Source organism: Callospermophilus lateralis, chromosome 5, assembly GCF_048772815.1.
Source record: "Callospermophilus lateralis isolate mCalLat2 chromosome 5, mCalLat2.hap1, whole genome shotgun sequence".
Lineage (NCBI taxonomy): Eukaryota > Metazoa > Chordata > Mammalia > Rodentia > Sciuridae > Callospermophilus > Callospermophilus lateralis.
The window spans coordinates 50,489,011-50,511,306 of NC_135309.1; positions in this window are offsets into that span (position 1 = coordinate 50,489,011).

Here is a 22,296-nt window from a genome sequence, read left to right on the forward strand (position 1 = left end):
ATGTGAAAGCATTTTCAACATGAAAGTTCTCAGGTCTAAGAAAATGAAAGGATGTGGGGAAAGATCAGTGAAGAATGAATATTGTAACTTTGTCTAATATATGGTTCAAGGGAAAAGACTTTGTTGTGTTTGATATTTTATTTTTTTACTTTTCTCCTTTCCATTTTTATGTCTTTGTAGTATATTTAACATCTTTGTTGACACCTATAGTAGTGAATTTTGTATGTCAAATTGGCACTTACAAGCTCAGCTTGTTAACAAATAACTCCAGTAAAGATCTGAGAAGAATATTTTTCAAAATTTAAAAGGACAGAGCCTGCCCAGATATTGGTTAAACTTGCTTCTGGGTGTGTCTTCGGGGGTGTTTTTGGTAATATTAATTTTTGAATCTATACAGTAAAAATGATTGCATTGCTTACAGTGGGTGGGACTCATTCAATTTGAAGGATTGAATTAGAATAAAAGGCTGAGTAGGAAAGAACTTTTTATTTTAGCAGGGATTGTCTTTGAGCTGAGGCACAATCTTCTGCCCTAGGACTCAGACTCACCTAGTGAATCTTACCCAGTGGATCTCCTGGTTATCAAGAACTTGGAATAGGACCATACTATTGTTTTCCTGGGTCTAGATTTCTCGCCTCCATGACTACATGAGCCAGTTCCTTACAATAAATCTCTTTTTATATATTTCTTTGTAATGTTCATTTAACTGATCCTGTTTCTCTGGAGAACCCTGAGTAACATAGCATCCATTTCTAGACTTAGCATTTTGATTCTCAGAGTCATTTATGTAACTGAGGAAATAAAAGCAGTCTCAATTTCACAGGACTAACAATCTTCCATGGATCACCTCCTGTTCTGTGAAGTGCTCCTTAGATTGTTTGCCCAAAAATGCAGTTCTCAGAACTTGTCCACAAACTTTTCATAAACAAATACTCAGTGGTGACTGTTGACTGTCAACAGAAAGACAAACACTTTGGGCCATGATTCTGGCTCACTCAAGCAGGCGCAGATTTCCTTTATTCCTTTTAACAGGGTCTACATTTTATTTTTTAATTTTTAAAATATTTTTTAGTTGTAGATGGACACAATATCTTTATTTTATTTATTTATTTTTATGTGCTGAGGATCAAACCCAGTACCTCATGTATGCAAGGCAAACACTCTACCATTGAGCCACAACCCCAGCCCCAGGGTCTGCATTTTACTTATTTTTATTATGAAATAGTTGTAGGTCATTATGAAGATGTAAAAAATATACATGATAAAAATAGTAACCTACAGTTTGTTTATATTTGTTTTGGGTCATATCTTTATAATCAAGGCATAAATGAAAAGCTTTCAGAATAATAAAAATAAAATAAAAATAATGAATAGTAATTTAATTCTCTTAAAAATCTACAAGCTAGCTAATATTATAATATTCATTTTAGAAAAGAGGCTTACAGACTTAAGTAATTTGCACATGTTCATACAGGTGGTACATGGTAGACTCAAGATTTGACCTCCTAAATCTGATTCCAGAATACATGTGCTTAATCACCATGGTTCACTGAAACAGAGTCACCTTGAGAAAGTTTAAAAACAAAGAGCAGGCTGGAAATAAGGAAGCATAAATCTTACGATGTATATTATATGAAATTATTAATATCCAAATTATATAAAGAATTTTAACAAATAAGGTGGAGATATTTCACTTAATTGAAAAATGGCAATGAATATGATTATGTAACTCAACAAAAAATATAGATGTACTCAATCATATCAATATATTAATTAGGAAAACATAAGTCTTAAAAACAAAGTTTTATTTTATCTACAAAATGGCATGATTAGTCTGGCACAGAATTGCATACTCAGGAGGCTGAGGCAGGGGGATCACAAGTTCAAAAGTGAGCATAAGTAAGGCATTAAGCAACTCAGTAAGACCCTGTCTTTAAATAAAATGCAAAATAGGGCTGGGGGTATATGATACTGAGTTCAATTCCCAGTATCAAAAAAAATTGGCATGAGTATATGAAGTCTAATAATAACTAGACTTGGCAAGATTGCAGGGAGTAAACATTTTATATAATATAAATAGAAATATGTTTTTTTCATAGGGAAGGTTAGGATTATTAATCAAAAATTAAAATTGTAAAACTCCTACTATGTTACTACTTCCAAGACCTCATTTTATAGATACACACATATACAAAAAGTCATACTTATGAATATCCACAACATTGTTCCTAATATTAAAAATTTGGAAATAATCCCATTGTCTAACACAGCAGTATATTCAAGTTCTCATGATAACATTAATGATTGTTAATATTTGTAAAACTATTATTTTCCCACACTGTCAATATTTTTATGGATATTATTTTATCTAATTGAAATAAACAATAATCATCAAGACTATGAATCTGCCCATTTAGATATGTGCAAACAGTCATAGCAAGCCTAACTAGTTTGCCTGAGATCACATAACAAGATAATGAGAAAATCCAGCCCCAGAACCTATCTCTTTCACATAGTGGCTGTCTCTGGAGTGACTAAAAAACAAGGTGGCTCTTAAAATGGAAATGTCTCTGAGATGTATGTGCAAAGAAGAAAATAAGTTTCTGTGCAAACTCTTTTTTTTAAATAGTACATTATACTTAGGCATAATAGTGGGCTTTTCTATTCCACATTCTTACATACACTTAACATAATTTGATCAATCCCATTCCCTAGCACCTTCCCTTTTTCTCCCCTCCTACATCCCTGTGTTTATTCTTCATTAGTCTTTATTACTCCTACTATAGAATAGAAATAACTAATTTTCCAATTGTGACTCTTTTCTGGGGTGTTTGTATACAGGGACTCAAGCTGATTTTAGTTTCTTTTGTGCTGCAAAAAAGAATAACACACACTAAGAATTTATTCACTCACAATTATGGTGCCTGGAAAGCGCAAGATCAAGGGGGTAGAATGTGGCGAAAGCCATCTAGCTATGTCATGCCTTGGTAGAAGGCAGTACATGCCTAAGAGAGAGGGAAGTGAGTAAACCATTCCCACCTAAATTTGAATTCTAGAACAAAGTCCACAATGAAAACCACAGCTTCATGACCCAAACCACATTCTTGTTAGACCCCCACCTCTTAACTCTGTTATGGATTTTTCAACACATGAGCTGAAGGGAACACATTCAAACTCTAATACTTTGCAAATGTTTATGTCTTTCTTTTAAGTTCATCTTATGTGTGATAATTTTATATTTTTCTAACAAATTTATTCTGAATATATTCTCTTCTTTAATTATCCAGCTATAGATTTACTTTTAACATACAAGATTGATTTGAATTTTATCATGTTTCATGGTCTAATTTTTAAAGCTTTATTAGTTTATAGTTTTATCCTTGTACCTGGGACTTTTTATATTGTATGGATATAAATGATTGTTTTTATAATTTTGAAGATTATGTATTTTAGGCTTATAGAGATGATCTTTTAAACAAAAATTTCAAAGCTCTCTTTACTAATTTATCAATATTAAATAGCATCTTTTGGCTTTCCTATCCAAACGATGAAGAAATTTGTGTTTTAACTTTCTCAGTACTGTTTCCTCTCCCTCATTTCATAAATCTTCTCATTTTTATTAATTTAATTTTGTTGACATTCCTGACTTTGCTACTTACTAGGTGCTTAACCTTTCACGTGTGTTTTCATCTGGGTTTCAGTTGCCTCTTCTATACAATTAGAATAATGTGCTTGCCTCACAAGGTTATTATAATGTTACTTCTATTAAAATGACCATTAGTCTTATTATGCTAATGATACTTTCATGTCTTTAAAAAAAGTTAAACCTGGGATCTTGATTCATTTCAGAAATCTATTTTCTACTATATAAAATGGGGAATTTAGCATATGTACCTTTTTTATCACTCCCTAGTTATCTTCCTCCTGATAGTTGTTACTGATGTTTTTGTCTTAGGTGTCTTTCCTATAGTATTTATAATTTAAAATTATAGACTCTAATGACCATGTCTCCATTTTTATTAGAATTATATTATTTCCTCTGAGGTAGACATATTAATCTACATTTATTTTTATGATTTCATCCATTTTTACACTAAATGGGTTATTCAAAGAAATATATTTGGGAATAAGTGTAAAGTGAGGAACAAAATTATTTTTTATTTCAAAAGATTAAAAATTGGTGTTGTTAGTACACTGATTACAGTGTACTAACACCAATTACTAGATGGTCTCACTGATTTCCTTTTATGTGAAATGCCACTAATACCATATGCAAATACTTATAATGTGTTTCTGTTACTTAACAATACCCTGATTTACTTAATTTCCTTATTAACCATTTATGATTATTCTCTAAGTGCCTACAATCTTCAATGCCTGTCCAGAGGATAGGAATACAAGGGAAGCAAAATACATCAAGTACTTGACTTCCCATGTTTATTGAGGCCACTTGCAATCAGCTCTGTCTGTCATTGTGAGAGCTGAAGAGGAGAATGAAGGAATAATTTTAAAATTGATTTTAGACAGAATGCCTTTGCTGAATTTGAGGAGAGAATGAATGCCCTCTTATGTCTACAGTATTTATTTTGTAAAAAAATTTAGGTATGATTGCTATAGTTAAAATATTTCTTCTTCCTACATATAAACATGCAATACCTATATTTTTACTTAAATCCTTTGACTTAGCAATGCTCTGCAGTATTATATGTATTTTTTGCACATAATTAAATTTGGACTTAAATGGTATATAATTTTTGTAATATTTATTTTTGTTGCTAGTGCATTGAAATACAATTGATATATTTATGTTCAACTTTTTAATAAGTTGTTGCTTATCTCTTGTTTATTCTCTGTGTCTTGTAACACTTTTTGTTATAAAGTTTACTTTATCTGATATAACAGACTAGCTTTTTTATGATTCGTATTTATTCTTATTCCATATTTTAATTTCAACTCTTCTGTATCTTTTTATATGAATCTTTATATTTAATGTATATTGCTATTATAAACAATATATTTGGATCTTCTTTGCTTCCTTGGTCTTATTAATTCATTCTTAAATTTATACCTTCTAATTAGAGTGTATTGCTCATTTACATTTAATAGTAAAAACTGGTATTATTTTATTTAAGTTTACCATGTGACTTTTTGGATTTTTTAAATCTGTTTCTTTTTTTTTTTTTCTCCTTAGATTCCCATTTTCTGCTTCCTTTGGATTAATATTGTATTTTTAGCATTCCACTTTATAACCTTTATTAGATTCTGTCTATACCTCTTTGTTTTACTCATCAAATTTTAGTGTTACTCTAAAGATTAGAATATGTATGCATAAATCATCATAGTCAATTTTGAAAGAATGCCATGCATTTTAACATATCTTATAATGGTATATATTTTTTATTATCCAATTCTTTTTGCTTTATCTTATAACATATTTACAATTACAGATGATGCAACTCCATAATGTTAATATTGATGTTTTGAGCTGGAGAACTTACTTTAACATTTAGTTTAAAGCAAGCCTTGCATATACTTTTACATTCTAATCCATCTTGAAAGTACACACATTTTTATTATTGTAGATTCATATTGTCTCAGCATAGCCTGATGCATTGGTATTGCATGCTGGGTCCTAAATGCCAGGTAAAGGTATGTGATGGCAAAAACTCAAAATATCTAGACATAGACTAACCCAACTATAATATCCATGGTCAGAGGGCTGTGGTGAACTTTAGCTATCATCATCAGCATCTAAGCGGTGACAGCTGCAATGGGAAGTGGAGGTTATTAGAGCTTCTAGTCTGTGAGGATGCTTGGAAGCAGAATAAAGAACAAACCAAGACTAGAGCGCTGGCTATTTTTCAGTTTTATATGTCATAAAACCTCATTTGTTTCTCAGACCAAGCAAGTAATACATCCTTTATCTATCATCCTTATTTCACAGATTAGAAAGTTAGGCATCTGACTGTTATATTTCTGGTTGAGCTTATGGTTAGGGAAGACATTAACTGGTCACAGTGGATACCAGTTGGTTACAAGTGTTTGACACACTCTGACTTAGGAGTTGATAGGAAAAAAATATCAATTACATTAGACTTCAGAGGAATTAAGAAAACAAGTGTGACTCCATCCCATACTACCACATGAACTTGCTGCATAAGAGGTGGGGCTGGGAAAAGTACAGCTCAGTAGTCACATACTTGCCCAGGACTAAGACTAACCATTTCATGTTAGTTCAATTTCTAGATGAAGATGGGACTTCAGTGGTGTCTTATCCAATATTTTTTAGATCTGTTCTGGGAACTGGTTGGCACCAAATTGTGACACAGTAGGATAATGGAAAACTTGGAACGATAAAGTGGACTGCTGAAGCCACATGTAGACCATCCTATTATTCCATATTATAAAAGATCAGAACAAATCAAAAATAAAAACATATCTATGTAATTCTTTTTCTTTGTGTATGTGGGGGGAGTACCAGAGATTGAACTCAAGGGGCACTTGACCACTGAGCCACATCCCCAGCCCTATTTTGTTTTTTTGGTTTTTGGGTGTTTTGTTGTTTTTTTTTTTTTTTTTTTTGTATTTTACTTAGAGACAGTGTCTTACTGAATTGCTTAGTGCCTCAATTTCGCTGAGGCTGGCTTTAAAGTGGCCATCCTCCTGTTCAACCTCCCGAGCCACTGGGATTTCAGGTGTGTGCCACCATGTCTGGCTATGGCTATGGAATTCTTCATTAATGGTAAGCTTGCCTGTTTTTCATGACCTCAACAGAATAATTTTAGAGTATTTGTATTATTCTTTTAAATGGACAAGTAGCCAGAAACCCTGAAAGCAGAAACTATGCCCTTCTGCAGTCCCTTATCAAAGTAACCCTAGAATTTGATTTCATTTGTCCTAGTTATCTCTACCATTAACATGCACACCATACTCTTCTGCCTCAAACCTCCAAAAATCTCTTTGCGTATTAAAAAGTACATAATTGACTATCACTTCTTGCCTAAAGTCTAAATAATATTTTCCTAACTACAGTTTCCCTTTTCTCAACTTATTATAATTTTTATATTTTTCCACAAGTAATAAATTTAACTCTAAGGAATCATAACACATTCTGTTACAATTTTCTTCTGTGATAAGATTCTATAATATTTCAAAATAAAAATAAAATAATTTTGTGGGAATGAATCATAGACTTTCTAAGGTTCTGCTCAAGGTATTTGTAAAATTCACTTCTGAATATCAAGGCTAGAACAACTTGGGCAAAGAAATAGCAATATGCTGAAGTTGTCTTGCATGTTTATTAGTGTAATGAATCATATTTATGAAAGCATTACAAAGTTATAAACAGTTATAATATAACAGTGCAGAGTGGTACATCCCAGATACTCAATATATATCCATTTTATTACTGCAGTGGACCAACATTACAATTAACTAAAGAAATGAGATACATATAAGTTATTTCAAAACATCAGTGAGCAGCAAAAGGTCAGCTTTCTGGATTACTTTAAAAGTGCATTGTCATAAGCCACAGATAACTGTACAGCCATCAAAACATTGTACATCAACCTGTGAACTCACTCTTTCTACAACACCATTACAATACTATAAAACAAAATTTTAACAGGTTAAAGAATTTTGGTTTTGAAGCTGTGCATAATGAAGGAATTCAAGGTGAAAAGCACAAGAATGGTTTTATGCATATAGTAATATCTCTGTCAATAAGATCTTGCTATTCAATCTGTCAATCATTTTCCAGCCTACCCAAGCATCTGTCTTGGTCAGTGACGCATGTCTACCTCTGAACTGGTTCTTCCAGGCTCTGTTTCCTTCTGCCAGCATAAATCTATGCAGATGGGTAACAGCATGTTACCTTGTCTCTTATCTCTCTGTTTTACACACTCAAATGCCTTCTCTTGTCTTAAAGAGGAAAACCATAATGATGGATTATAAGGCCATGATATCATTTTGTAATCTAACATTATTCCTAAAACTCTAACACTGATCTGCGTGGTGCTCTTTGAAGGGACTGCTTGCTTTTAGGATGGACTCAACTATTTCTTCCTAGGAATGGAGAAAATTCCAGGATTCATTAATTTTCAAACACAGTTCTTAAAAACTTTATGTTCAGCAAAATCCAAATTATATTTTGAAGCATTTTCTTCTTGCCTTAAAAACCTTTTAGTGTTTAAGGGAAATATAATCAATAGCTACTCTTTGTGCTTAAAATGTAAATCAAAAAAAAGCATGTGTTTTTAGTTATTTGAGGTCCTCAAGTATTTAATTTTATAGCATTATTTGTCATTTGTGATTTTTAAGAATTTTCCCAAAATTTTCTTATAAGGCACTATCAGTTCATTTGAAAATTCAAATAAATTATGAAACATCAACCTTTATCTTAGTTAAAATATTGAACATATAAACAGGGCCTTAATCTATGTGGTAATACTTCTATTTATTGTAAAATCCTACCCCCCCCCCAAATATTATTGCACCTAAAAGGCGATTGAAATTTTAGAAATTAACATTTGGAATCTGAGTGTACTCAGTTCTTGACTCTAAACATGGACATGGTCCTGGCTATGATAAAGATATATATTCAATCTTAGAGATCAAGTCATACTATTGGCTTTCATTAAAAAACAACAACAACAACAACAACACACTGTTCACCAATAATAACTTCACCACTACTGCAATCCCTTTCGTTTGCCACATAAGATCAAATATCTAAAGAGGATTTTGAGTCACTTGACAGTGACACCATCTGTGTGTTTCAAGTGGGGAGAGGCTCAGGCCTGACTCAGGTGGACACATTCTTCTAGATATTTCCTTCCAAGCTTCTTCCTCTATGGGTCACTTCTCTCTGTTGGCTTTATGTGTATCCTGGTCTAATGCCTCCTCACTGTTCTCTGCTGGAAGGTAGCATGGAGGAGATGCAGTGCAGTGCTTGAAGCAGGCCAATGAGACAGACCTGTGAGGTGGACAACTCAATGAGGCCCTCTGTAGTCTTGCTTTAGTGGCTGCAAGGAAAGCCCTTTTTCTCAGTCTTGGCCCTAGGGAGTCGGCACGTTCTAGCACAGATGTTGTATGATTGACAGCCAACTTTCTTTAGCCCTAGGGGTTGGGGGAGTAAGGTGTCATGGGATTAAAAGAAGAGCAGATGTCTAGCTGAAGTTCTTTGGTTTTCAAGCCAGCAGGGTTGATTGCTATCTGGCCCTCTCCTCTTACACTGAGAGTTGCCTTTTTCTTGAAATGCCAGTATAGTACTCAACTGTCTTCAGTAGTTTGAACCCCAAAGAGGTCATATCTGTGGGTACCACAATTAGCAAATTAAAAATAACTTTAGCTCTCAAGTAATAAGATTTTCTTTCTGAATGGTAAGCTTATCATTCTATTACTGTTGTTGTTATTATTTTGTGGTGCTAGGGATTGAACCCAGGAATTCACATGTATTAGGCAAGTGCTTTGCCAGTCAGCTTTCACATATTTCACCTACAAATTATTCTCATAAAATATTAAGTACCTGGATTTTGCCACCTTACTATTTGACAATCAACCTTTAAATTTTATAAAGGAGGAACATATGTTTTATACAGTTTATGTAACCTCAGATATTTATCCTGCTTTTTCTTTTTCTTTTTGTTCCCCTGGAACAATGTGATTTTGTTTCATTCGACAAATTGTAAATAGTTTGTCTTACATTTATAGCTATTTCTCTTACATTCTTGAGCATTTTTATTTTTCTCATTTAAAAGACATTTATTCCTACATTATTATCTTTGCAAGACCAGCTGATTAATAAATTTATAAATGAAAACCACTCTGTAGTGTTACAACTCCCTGTCTTTCTCAATAGAGTAATGGGTCCTAGAATTGTAGTATTTAGCAACATAGTTCTCTCTGCATATTTTGAGAGTAATGGGGTAGAAAGTTTTTAACTTTTTTTGGTCAGAAGGAGCCATAGCCTTACTGGAACTAGACAAAATTTTACCTCGATCGTAATCATAATATTATAATATGATAATGTTGTTAAACTTTCCATGGCCCTTATTACTCCCCCCGTAGCAACCCTACATATCATTCTTGTCAAACCCACATGTATCATACATCAGGGACCTGAGAATGGGAGCGTTTAGGGACCTTCCCAAAGTTAACAAGCTGGGAAGTCTTTTTGTGTTTGAGCCCAGATCTTTTTCCTCTGAAGTCCCAGATGCTTTTGGTAATGGCAGCATCTTGGTTTTGTGTATGGAATATGATACTTTGATTCTTAAGAAGTGGAAAAGATTAAATCAAAGACTTATTTAAAGTACAGTTATCTCATTAGCAAATTTAGTCTCTTTTCTGTAAAATAATAGGTATATAAAAATAGACCAACCACCCAGAGACAAGACATCTGCTCCTTAATCAGGTGTGTTCTTGTTTAAATGAGAGAAATCAGTGCAGAGGTGGCACAGGGGGAAAAGCAGATTTTGATAAATATTCTAAACTGTAACAGAAATGGAAAGATAAATTATTTTGGCAAAGTTGCATAAATTGTGTTGATAAGTTCTCAGTAAACTACAGAGAGATAGAACTTAAAGTCTTATGTAAAAATTCAAAGATTAAAACAGTCTTTATTCTTTGAAAAACTTTCTAAATTTCCACAGAAGTCCCTTACCTGAATAAAAGCACTCTATTTTTCCAAATTTATATATTTTCTTCTTATTGATACCTACACTAGCCAGAAAATGCATCAACTTACTAGCAGTCAAGTTTCCTAACACTTAGAAATTCTTCTCTTTTTTTATATCTCAATACGTGTCCCTTTTTCTCTTATTCACATGTATATACAAAGCACACACACTCACATATACTCAGGCAAACAATAAAAGGAGATATTGAGGCAATAACTGTTCTGTTTCCAAATTTGAATTAATTTTGGCATCAAGCCAACAGGTGCATGCAAAAATATAATCAATAAGTAGCACCAATACTGGGCTCTATCTTTGTCTTTAGATGTTCTTAAGTCTGAAGGACTCTTTGAGAGCATGTCTGTAATTGTATTGGGAAGAAGGTGGGTGTGGCCATCCATGATATTTTTAAGGTATATTAAAAAATATAAAACACTAGAGCTAATATGTTTGCCCAACTTTTTAGCATTTTGAAACTTGTAATTCTAGAAGAATACTTTTGTTGTTGTTGTTGTTGTTTTTACTTTGGGGCAATATTGGCATAAAGAGGCAAAGTATCTTGCTGCATAATTAACTCAAAACATTTCCACATTGTATTTTTTGCTCCTTAAAACCAACCTAGCTTGCTTGCTTCCTTCCTTCCTTCCTTCCTTCCTTCCTTCCTTCCTTTCTTCCTTCCTTCCTTCTTTCCCTCCCTCTTTTCTGCCTCTCCCTCTGCTCCTCCCTCCCTACTTCCATCCCTTTCTCTCCTTTTTTTTTCTCTTAATAAAAATCATTTCTCTTGAGAAAACTTAAAGTTTGGATGATCTCAATGATGGCTGCCATGATGTGGAGAATTTGTAGAAGATATATTTACATTTTTTTATTCATGAAAGAGGGAAAACATCAGATCTGCAAATGAAATTTTGACAGAGCTTTAATTTTTATATTCTCTAATTTGTCATTTCATGCTTCTAACCATATTGTATTTGCCATGACTTTCACTAGATACTGGTTTATCAGATGCCACTTTACATACAATTATGTTTAGCTATAGGTATGGGAGAGACTTGAAGAAATGGACTATTTTAAGAAAGAATCAACAAATATATGAAAAAAAATTATTCAACATTTCTAGTAATTAGAGAAACACAAATCAAAACTACTCTGAGATTCCATCTCATTCGAGTCAGAATGGCAGTTATCATGAACGCAAGCAACAATAAGTGTTGGCAAGGATGTAGGGGAAAAGGTACACTCTTACATTGCTTTTGGGACTAAAATTTGGTGCAAATACTCTGGAAAGCAGTATGGAGATTCCTTAGAAAACTTGGAATAGAACCACCATTTGACCCAGCTATCCCACTCCTTAGTCTATACCCCAAAACAGCATACTACAGTTACCCAGTCACATCAATGTTTATAGCAGCTCAATTCACAATAGCTAAACTGTGGAACCAACATAGATTCCCTTCAATAGATGAATGGATAAATAAAATGTGGTGTATATACACAATGGAATATTACTCAGCCTTAAGAAGAATGAAATTATGGCATTTGCAGGTAAATGGAAGGAGTTTGGAGAATATCTTGCTAATCAAAATAAGCCAATCCCCCCAAAACAAAAGCTGAATGATTTCTCTGATAAGTGGATGCTGATTCGTAATGGGGAGGAGCATGGGAAAAAATAGAGGAATTTTGGATAGGGCAAAGAAGAGAGAGGGGAAAGGAGGGGGCATGGGTATTAGGAAAGATGGTGGAATGAAACTCATATCATTACCCTAGGTACATATATAATGACATAAATGGTGTGACTCTACTTTGTGTACAATCAGAGACATGAAAAATTATTCTTTATTTATGTACTATGAATCAAAATGCATTCTGCTGTCTTGCATAACTAATTACAAAACTAAATTAGTTTAAAAAAGAATCAGGTTAATCTTCTATGACTATTAATTTAAGAAAGGCCGTAAAGTAAATAAAGGGTACACATTTTCTAATTGCACCTACACTGTTGTGATACTACATACATAAAAAAACCAGGTAGAGTGCTCTGATTTCAAATTCCATTGTGGTGTCAGATCAAAGAGTTAGCTTTCAGGATATGTGCAACTGTATTTACCATTTCTAGAAATCATGTATATACACACATCAGCTTAAAATAGATGCTAAGTCCTCTCAGAAAGACCAGAACTATTTTATCTAATCTACAATTAACAAATTATTTTCACCAGCTGGACAGAAAAGCAGTGATAGAGAACACTGTGGGGACTATTTTTTTCCCTATGACCTGCTGTAGTTATTACATGATATTAAATTTAAAAAAAATCAAGAGACTGACTGAAAACACAATGTTAATAATAAAAAAATAAAAAAGTTGATAATATTTAATAGCAAGAAGGGAATGGTAAGTGGTCCCAAACCAATACCCAATAAATAATAACTATCTAATTTTAATGAGGGAGCCTGAAGCTCGACATAGATCATCTAGCACTTCTAAAAATAATGGATGACACATAAAGATAATCTAATGTGATTTAGTTTCATAATGTACAGTCCTCATGGATTTTTAACAAGATACTAATTTCTTGTAGGATTATTCTTGTCATAAAAATGAAAGTACATATTTACAATTCACACTGAGGTTTGAAAATAAGTTTCACTCATTAATTAAGTGGAATAGTTCTATTCTTAAAAAGAAACGTTTTAATGTTTTCATTTCATGGGACCAACAATACTTGTGAAGTCTCATTTACTATGTGTTTCAAGTCTGCTTTTGTTCCCTGGCAATATGTCACCTTTATTATGGTACATTATGGCTGTGAATGGACATGTCACAAGAATGAGATCCTTTAGCCTCATTGCTACCAAGAAGAAGATTTTGTATTCACTGCTGATAAAAAACAAACTTAAAACTCATGGGCAGTAATAAAACAATGAATGGGAATGATCTTGTACCATACCTTGATACCGCCTATTGTTTATCCTTGGTTAAAAGTAAATGGTGTAAGGGCTCATCAAGGTATAGTTGTTGGATCCAGGTCAGAAAGAGGTCATTCTTAATCTATCTTCTCCATTGCCACCTCATTCCATCTGTGCATGTCTTTCTTGGCTTTTGGAAGTCAACTTACCCAACTTTAACATGCACAATTTGGATACTTGTTTTCCTCTAAGAAATTAGATTGTTTTGGTTATCCCTTTATCTTAACTAACTGAACTCAGTATTTCCCTTTGAATATCAATAATAGCCTATCAATTTAAACTCACTTTCATTCACCTCCAGGATAAAGTTCATAGACTTGTATGCATTTTAAGTCTTTATTTGCCCAATATGTAAAAGTAAACTAAAATATTATTTTATTTATCCATGCAAAAAATAATTGTAAAATTTCTATTATGTGTCTCATTGAGGGCTTTTGGGACACATAATAGCAATATCTGTTTTTAGAGGTTTTTATGCTTTAGATATGAGATATCTCTTAAAAGCTCCTGATAATCCAGGAATATTCAGAAGTAAATGATTAGATTATGATAGTTGTAACCTAAGTGGTCCATCCCAGTTTGAATAGACTGACTGGGTAGGTAGTGTCTGGATGGAGGATGTGGATTACTTGGGGTGTGCTCTGGAAGAATTATTCTTCTTGCAGCCCATTCTCCTCTCCTCTTCTTCCTTCTCCTTTCTTCTTTTCCTACCCCTTCTCTTCCTCCTCCTCTTCCTCCTCCTTCTTTGTCCCCATCTCCTCTCTCTCTCTCTCTCTCTCTCTCTCTCTCTCTCTCTCTCTCTCTCTCTCTCTCTCCTCTCTCTTCTTCCTGCACCCATCATGACCTGGGCAGCCTTTTCTTCAATGGGCTTTGCCTACATGATGTGCTGCTTTATCTCAGTCACAGAGCAATGGAGTTGATCATCTAGAGACTGAGATCTCTGAAACAGTAAGCTGTAAATACACTTTCCCTTCTACAAGTTGTTTTTGTTGGGTATTTTGGTCACAGGGATGCAAAAGCTAAAACAGAGGTGAACACAGTCCATCAGAAAAAAGCAGGTAGATAAGTTGAATTATATCTTTAAGTATTGAGTACTAAAAAAATCCTATGAGCAAATTGCTACAGAAAAATGACCCTGGCTAAAAAATTTGGGAAAGACTGCTGGTACTTTGGACAAGATGACTGTCATGAATTAGACTGAAGTGTTCCTTTGAGTCCAAATTCGTGAGCTACACATAGGTACCTTTCCTGATTCTCTCATTAGTAGTAATTTTGCCAATCATTTGAAAACTAAAAATCAAAATATTTTAGTTTCTATTTTTGAATATTTTAATCATATTTCTATTTTTCATGTGTATAAGTCCTATTTATTTCTTAGTTTAAAAACTCATAAGCCAAATCATCTTTTTTCCAAATTGCTATGGTCTGAATGCCCCAAACATTCATGTGCTGAAATTCAGTCCCCATTGTGGTTCTATTAACAGGCAGGGTCTTTTGGAAAATGACTCAATCACCAGAACCAAGCCTTATAAAAGGATTAGTTCATGTGAGGACACTGCATGTGTTCTTTCGTCATATGAAGATACAGCAAGAAGTCCCTCACCAGACACAAAATGAATCTACACACATATATATATATGAACTACTCCTTCTGAGGTAGATCTATCTTCTAACTGTTCCAGGACAATTAATGTAGGATATTCCCAGAATTAAACAAAATGTGTTAATTGCCTAAATGATTTTGAATTGAGGGTGAAAGACAGGGATGAATAAACACCTAGCTCTTCCAGTTTAGATATGTGATTTGGACAAAATCATGCAATCTATCATATTCTTATCTGTAAAATATGCAGTTAGATGATTGCTAAAACCATGTTTCTACTTGAAAATCTAAATGTTAGGACTACTAAGGCTTTCTTTTTTTTTTTTTTCTTTTTTGGCAAAAAAAAAAACAAAACCCACAAACATCTCCCATAGAGACTCATGGTGGTTTTATAAAAAACTTGGGTCATGTCTTCATTTTGCCTTTATTGCTTACCTGTTCAAATAAAATCACAGGGCAACCTACTAGGCTTTTCATAAATATTTGAGAAGGGGAAGAGGAAGAGCACTGAACTGTAAGTAAACTTCCTGGCATCTAGAGGAAGTACTTTTAGAATAGAAGAGTAAAGATCCTGAAAATTTACTCTTCTATAAAAGAAATAAAAAATGGCAAAACTTGTCAAAATCAACTCCTTCAAAACTGTGTGAATTCAATAAAGGCTTACAACAAACCAAAGAGCATTTGTTTAAAAAAAAAAAAGGCAGCTTAATCTTGGTCAAAATGCAAACTTTATAATGCCTTATCTTTCCCACTTTCTAATCCCTTTTCCCAACTTATATACTGTCTGTGAAAACCGGTTTTTTTTGCAACCCCAGTAGCTATGAAAACTTAAAACTTGTAGCCTAGCAACCACAGGAGTGCAAAATAAGAGCCCTATCCCTAGAGACTTTTCATTACTTGACTTATATGCAAGTATCCTGACAATCTCCCGTGTTAAGAGTTTGTCTGTTTGTCCTGACTCAGCTTGCTTTGTGCAAGTCGTGTGTGTGTATGTGTGTGTGTGTGTGTGTATTTATCAGCCTTATTCCTAGGATATTTGTCAAAAACAGTCAGCAGCAGATGATTAATATTGCAGTTGCCTGAGGCTTTGGTACCAGTTTGGATTAACAAGACAGAATCAACATTTTAAAAAAATGGCAAATAAGATATTCCTGGGAGGCTTTGGAAAGCAGGCTTTCTGGAGGAACACATATAAAGGAAAAGCTGTGCTCATGCCCAGGAAAGATATAAGAAAGACTCTAACCTCACCTCTGGATGAGTTTCAAACTCTATGAAAGCAGGAAGTGATGGATAAAGCAGAATTGTGAACTTCCTGATGGGAGCACTACATGTGTGTCTCAGTATACACCTAGAACCTCTTTGGCAGGCTGGGAAACTTAGCAGTTCAAAGTTTCTAGGGAAATTTATGATCATTGTTTTCTTTTTTTTTTAAGAGAGAGGTGAGAGAGAGAGACAGAGAGAATTTTTAATATTTATTTTTTAGTTTTTGGCGGACACAACATCTTTGTTTGTATGTGGTGCTGAGGATCGAATCCGGACGCACGCATTCCAGGCGAGCACGCTACCGCTTGAGCCACATCCCCAGCCCATGATCATTGTTTTCTGACCACAACTAAATATAGTCAAGCAGTTTAAATCCAAATTTGAAAAGCAGCAAGAGGAGAAGAACTTGTAATTAGGCAGTCAAAAGTATCATTCAACTGAATCTAATTGTATTCATACAAATAAATTTAAATATACACGATAAAAAAAGATTCTGATTCAGTGTTATTAAATGAATGGCTTATGAGAAAAACAACATTACCAATATTATTTTATATTAAACTGTTCCTCTCTAAAACTATTCAAAACATTTTTAAATCAATGAATCATAAGAAACTTATAGTCACTGTATTTGGAAAGCCTAGCAAATACTTAGAAATCAACAATACCCATGAACTGCAATAAGGAGGCCTTGCTACCAAACTGACACTCCACAGGAAAATATCGATTAATCAAACTCATTTTTCTTCAAATACAGTCATTAATCAAAAAATATTTTTCCAACTCTAATAAATGAGAATTCTAGGAGATTGCTGAAAAATTTAGTTTCTGCAGGAAGAAAAGGAAAGCTCAATGTCATTTCTATTTATACCAGCCAATTGACCTAATTTTATAACATGAAATTAATGACAAACAGTGAGAGAGGTCTTCTCTTGGCTGTCTGGGAGAAATGTCTAAAGATCAAATGTTCACATGCCCTAGAAGCATTTATTGCTTATGTGTGCCCTGTTATTTAAGATGTTCTGAATTCTCACTTAAATCTGAAACCATACATAAAATGTTATGTTACCTTCTTTTCAGCTGTATTAGTCATCACGTGGTAACTAAAAATGTATAAAACATGCAAACAATTTAATAGAACATTGGAAAAAATGAATGAAGTTCAATTAATGAGACATTATCTTTTCCTTCTCTTCACTTCACTGTGTACTTCACACTTGTCTCTCAATTCCTTCAGAGTTGGTGAAAAGCAATAGTGCTTTATATGTAAATCAGCAAGAACAGTAATAAAGCAATGTAAAATTTTTGTGTACAAGGTTTCATTCTCTTTAACCTAAATCCATAGTACTGGGAACACATGGACAATAAGGTGATAATTGAGATTCACTGGAATGTTTGAGGAAGAGACAAAAAATGGCTGGAGTTGTGAAGGGCTTTGACCACTCCCTGTGTGATCACAGAGGCTACATCTTGAAATCTCTTTCAATTTTATAATTCTATGTCCACAAATAGACACTTGTGTTTACTTTTGTTTTCAGAAAAGTCAGAGCCTAAATATCATTGTACTGAAAAGCCACCAGTGAGAGTGAACTCTGACACATTTATATCTATCATGAGGAAACAAACTATAAAATTATGTTTTGTAATTTGTAGAGAAACTATTGTGTTTATAAGAAGCTATGGTAGTAAAAATAAAAATGAAAGATGTGTCTTTTTTGCATAAGTTAAAAGAAAAGAACAACTATTTTTAATATCTGTTGTGTTCTAGTTTTCATACTAGTTTTCAATATCCATTTTATTTTAAAACTCCGGAGTTCTAACTGAAATAATTTTTAGATAGAATTTTTAAAGCAAAATTAAGTAACTATTTTAGGTCACAAGGCTGGCAAATAGTGGAACTTAGGTCTGTCTGATTCTCTAGTCCAAATTCTCTTTTCCACAATTTTAAGTAATACAATTATAATCATAGTAACAAAAATATGGAATTGTATAACAGCATTTTTTGCATTATTTCATTAGTCTTCATAATAGCTATGTGAGATACATGAATATTGGAAAAATAGACATCAGTTGTTCTATAAGACTAGTGCCTGAATCTTATGATATCATCTAGTTTTGTGTTTTTGTTTTAAACCTAAGTATGTTGGAGTCTGTTATTCTACTTTCTCCAAATATTCTTTCCAATGTAATTATATTAAATAGTGCAGTAATAGTAATAGTTTATTAGAAATCTATGTAATTAGTGTGCATAGAACAGTTGCTACGGGAACAGCACTGCAACTGGGCTGGATTCATTTTTTATTTGTTCCTCTTTGTGTCATAGAAACTATATAATTAGAGAATTTCTTTCTTTTTTTCCTTCTTTCTTTCCATTTATTTATTTATTTTATGTGTGCCTGTCTAATGCATTGGCACTGTACAGAGTATGAGTATGAAGAAAGAGAAGGATCCCATAAAAAACAATAAATTTATAGCTTATAAAAAATGGACAAGTATATATTACTTCTTACTTTAGAGATTGGTCTTTTTTCAGGAAATTATTCTTACTTTAGGTTAAAGGCCACAATTAAAATCTTGTAATATATATTGAACAGCTATGTGTGTAAAACTTGTGGACTGAAAAATATTAGAGTTCAATAAACTCCCAATAGAATGATATATAAGTGTAGTGTCATTTGATACATTGCCAGTAAAACTATATGTAAATGTAGGGTAGATGTAGTGGCTTCTTAGTAGAGTTATAACATTTGGCTGAGGGATCAAAGAAGAGTTTGGTCTTAAAACAAATTAGTTTTCTAAAGAGACATAACCAAAGAGGATTTTCACATATGGATTAATATCTGTAGTCATAGGTTTTGTACTGGAAAGGAGACATCAATAATTAAGAAAAGGAAAAATACAAGGGGTGGTTTGATGTTTGGAAAGAGGGACTGGAAAAGAGAGAATGAGGTCTTGGTAGTTAGGCTGTGAGATTCAGAAGGTATTCTAGAGCCTCCCAAATAATAATCCATTACATTTTTGTTGCAGTGGAGTAACTTTACCAAATATTTTGTTTAGGAATAAAAATAGATGAATTGGAGGCAGAGAGGTTAAGTGAGGACTGCTATGACGTCCTCCAGAGGACATGGAAGATGTCTTTTGACGCTCTGGGTTTTGAAAAATGTGGGAATTCTCTTTCTGATTCAATGATATGGGGAATGGACTGGAAAACATATTTTATCAATACCTAGCAAAGTTCAAGAACTAAAAAGCAAATGTGAGACCCAAATTACCAAAAACAAGGAGTCTTTGTATAGTATATAAGAAAACAACAGGGTGCAGACACTAAGAAAGCTTGGAGAGGAACTTAAAAGAGAACTAAATAGCAGTTGAAGAGCTGACAGATTTGTCTGAGGTTGAAAGTTCTTTAATTAAATATCTTTCCCTTTATTTCTCTCTAAGAAATCTACCTGTAAGGGACTTAACCTAATTGGTTTTCATTTTTTGTATCTTAAAATATTCTTCCATGAAACCATTGCCTTCTTCTCGGTTTCCCATCTCTGTTACTTTGTAAATTTATTTGAACATGAGATTACTGACCTGTCACTCCACACCATTCCTCATTGTCTTGCCTTAATTCATCTTCAGGACAAATCCAAATTCACACGTGGAACAAATACATCACTTACACAGCCTGAAAGGAGAATTTCTCTCACTTATTCACTCTTAAGTTTCTTTTCTCCCCAGTACAAACACCTGTCCTATGTAAGTGTTTCCCATCACTAACTTAAGAAGGACCATTCTAATTAATCAGTGCTTTAATTTTTGCTTCTTTAATAGGCAATATGTTTTCCCTCTCTTCTCCAGTAGACTAATCTTTTGAGTTTCAGTTGAAGTCATTTCTCTTCTTTTTACTTCATATTGACCATCTTAATTTTGTCTGTCTATGAACCTATATTTGCCTTATATTGATTGTGTTTTTTAATGTTTAAATTGTACTTTTATCTTTGTAATATAATTCTATCATCTTGAAGGTAGAAGCCAATTTCTTTTCATGAATGATATACTACATGATATTAAACACATAGAAGAAACTTGTTAAATGCTTATTCAAATCAATTGCAGTATGCTGTCATTTTGATTTTTAAGGAGTTCAATATTGTCTTCTCTCCATCATTATTATCATTTTTCTTTTCAAACTGTGTACATGGTGGCAAATTATCTAGGAAGCATCCTAATCAGTCTCAATGGATCCTTAAAGTGGAGAGTAAAATACTCAATTGAGGGCATGTGTTCCAAGAAACAGGCATTCTAGTGAGAGAACTGAACCAGAGGAAATGGGCTTATATTAAAGCCTTGTGGATTTTGGACATGGGAGAATAATATTTCTGGACCAAAAGACTTTAAACTGTAAAGAGTGGAAGAAAAAAACATATTTGAAAAACTGTATCTCCATTCCATCTGTTTTTCAGAGTTATTCTGGAATTGCTGACCTCTCTGAGTCCTCTAGTTCTGAACTCCTTGATCTCAAGACCACAAACATTAAACTCCTGGTCTTTGCCAGGATTTATAAAGACTAATCATAATTAAACCATGGAAGATTATTGTCACAGCTGAGTTCAATAAATGTTGGCAGAATTTACTCCAAATTAAGTTGGTAAAAGGGATAAGCACCTGACTTCCCTATCCCATTCACCACCCAAAATGCTTTATAAAAATATTCTTTTACATGGCAGTTCAGAACTCCCTGTTCTGTTCCTGGTGAAAAGTTTTACTGCTTACACCTTTTTGGAATGTTGCAAAGAAAAACTCAACATTGGTTGTAAAACACTAAGAAATTTTAAAGTACTCTATAAATATTAAGTATTGACCAAATTAATTTTAGAAATTCCGAGTTAAAAATATTATAGAAACAGTTGAATATCAAAAGGAAAATTTGACTAAAATTGATCTTGCTGTTAAAAAGAAAAAAACAAAAAACTCTTGGGTTTTCCTAATATTCCCTTCTATATTCTATGTTTCTAATCAAAATGAGATAATTAAATAATTGCTGAAAAATCTATGAACAAGGAAAGATGTGAGTAATTTGCCTTGGAGTTATTGTTCACCGTATGTTAAAATCTCTCTTTACGGCTGATATATAACAGTATTTGCCGCAAGATATGAAGTCATGTTCTCCTAATAAAAAATGAAAATAATGAAGAATAATCACATCCTAACAAAAATTAATGATATAACAAATACACCAGGTTGTGTTAGTTAACACTTTTGTGGGATGTTGCCAGTGATTGCATTGTGTGATTTCCTCCAAATACGAAAAGGTATAAAATGCTTACACATCACAGGAGTCCTGCTTTATTCCAGCTGCCTTCGAGCCCTGTCAGTGATCCTCTCAGTCTGATATAGGAGAAAACAATCCTCTGGAGTGTTTGAAATAACATGAGGCCCTGATACACTTTGGCAGTCTTCACACACGCACTCAAGGCCTCAATTCCTTCAGGAATCCTTGTGCTGAGGGCCTCAGCATTAATTTGAATTTACCTCTTCCCCAGGCTGGCATCTTACTGATGCACTTGCTATATGTTGGTACCTAAGGAGGGCATCTTGGCTAGTGGTGATGAAGGTGCCAGAGCATCGGACTGCCATCTTAGACTGCCAACTAGCCCGAGCTTCCTAGGCAGCATCTATGTGGTGTGTCACACATCCCTGTTACTCCTCCCTTATGGAAAACAGCACAGAGCGCTCCTAGAGTTAAACCAGTGAAATTTTTATTGCCTTCTGGCAACCTCAGTGAATGATTTGTTTTATGACTGA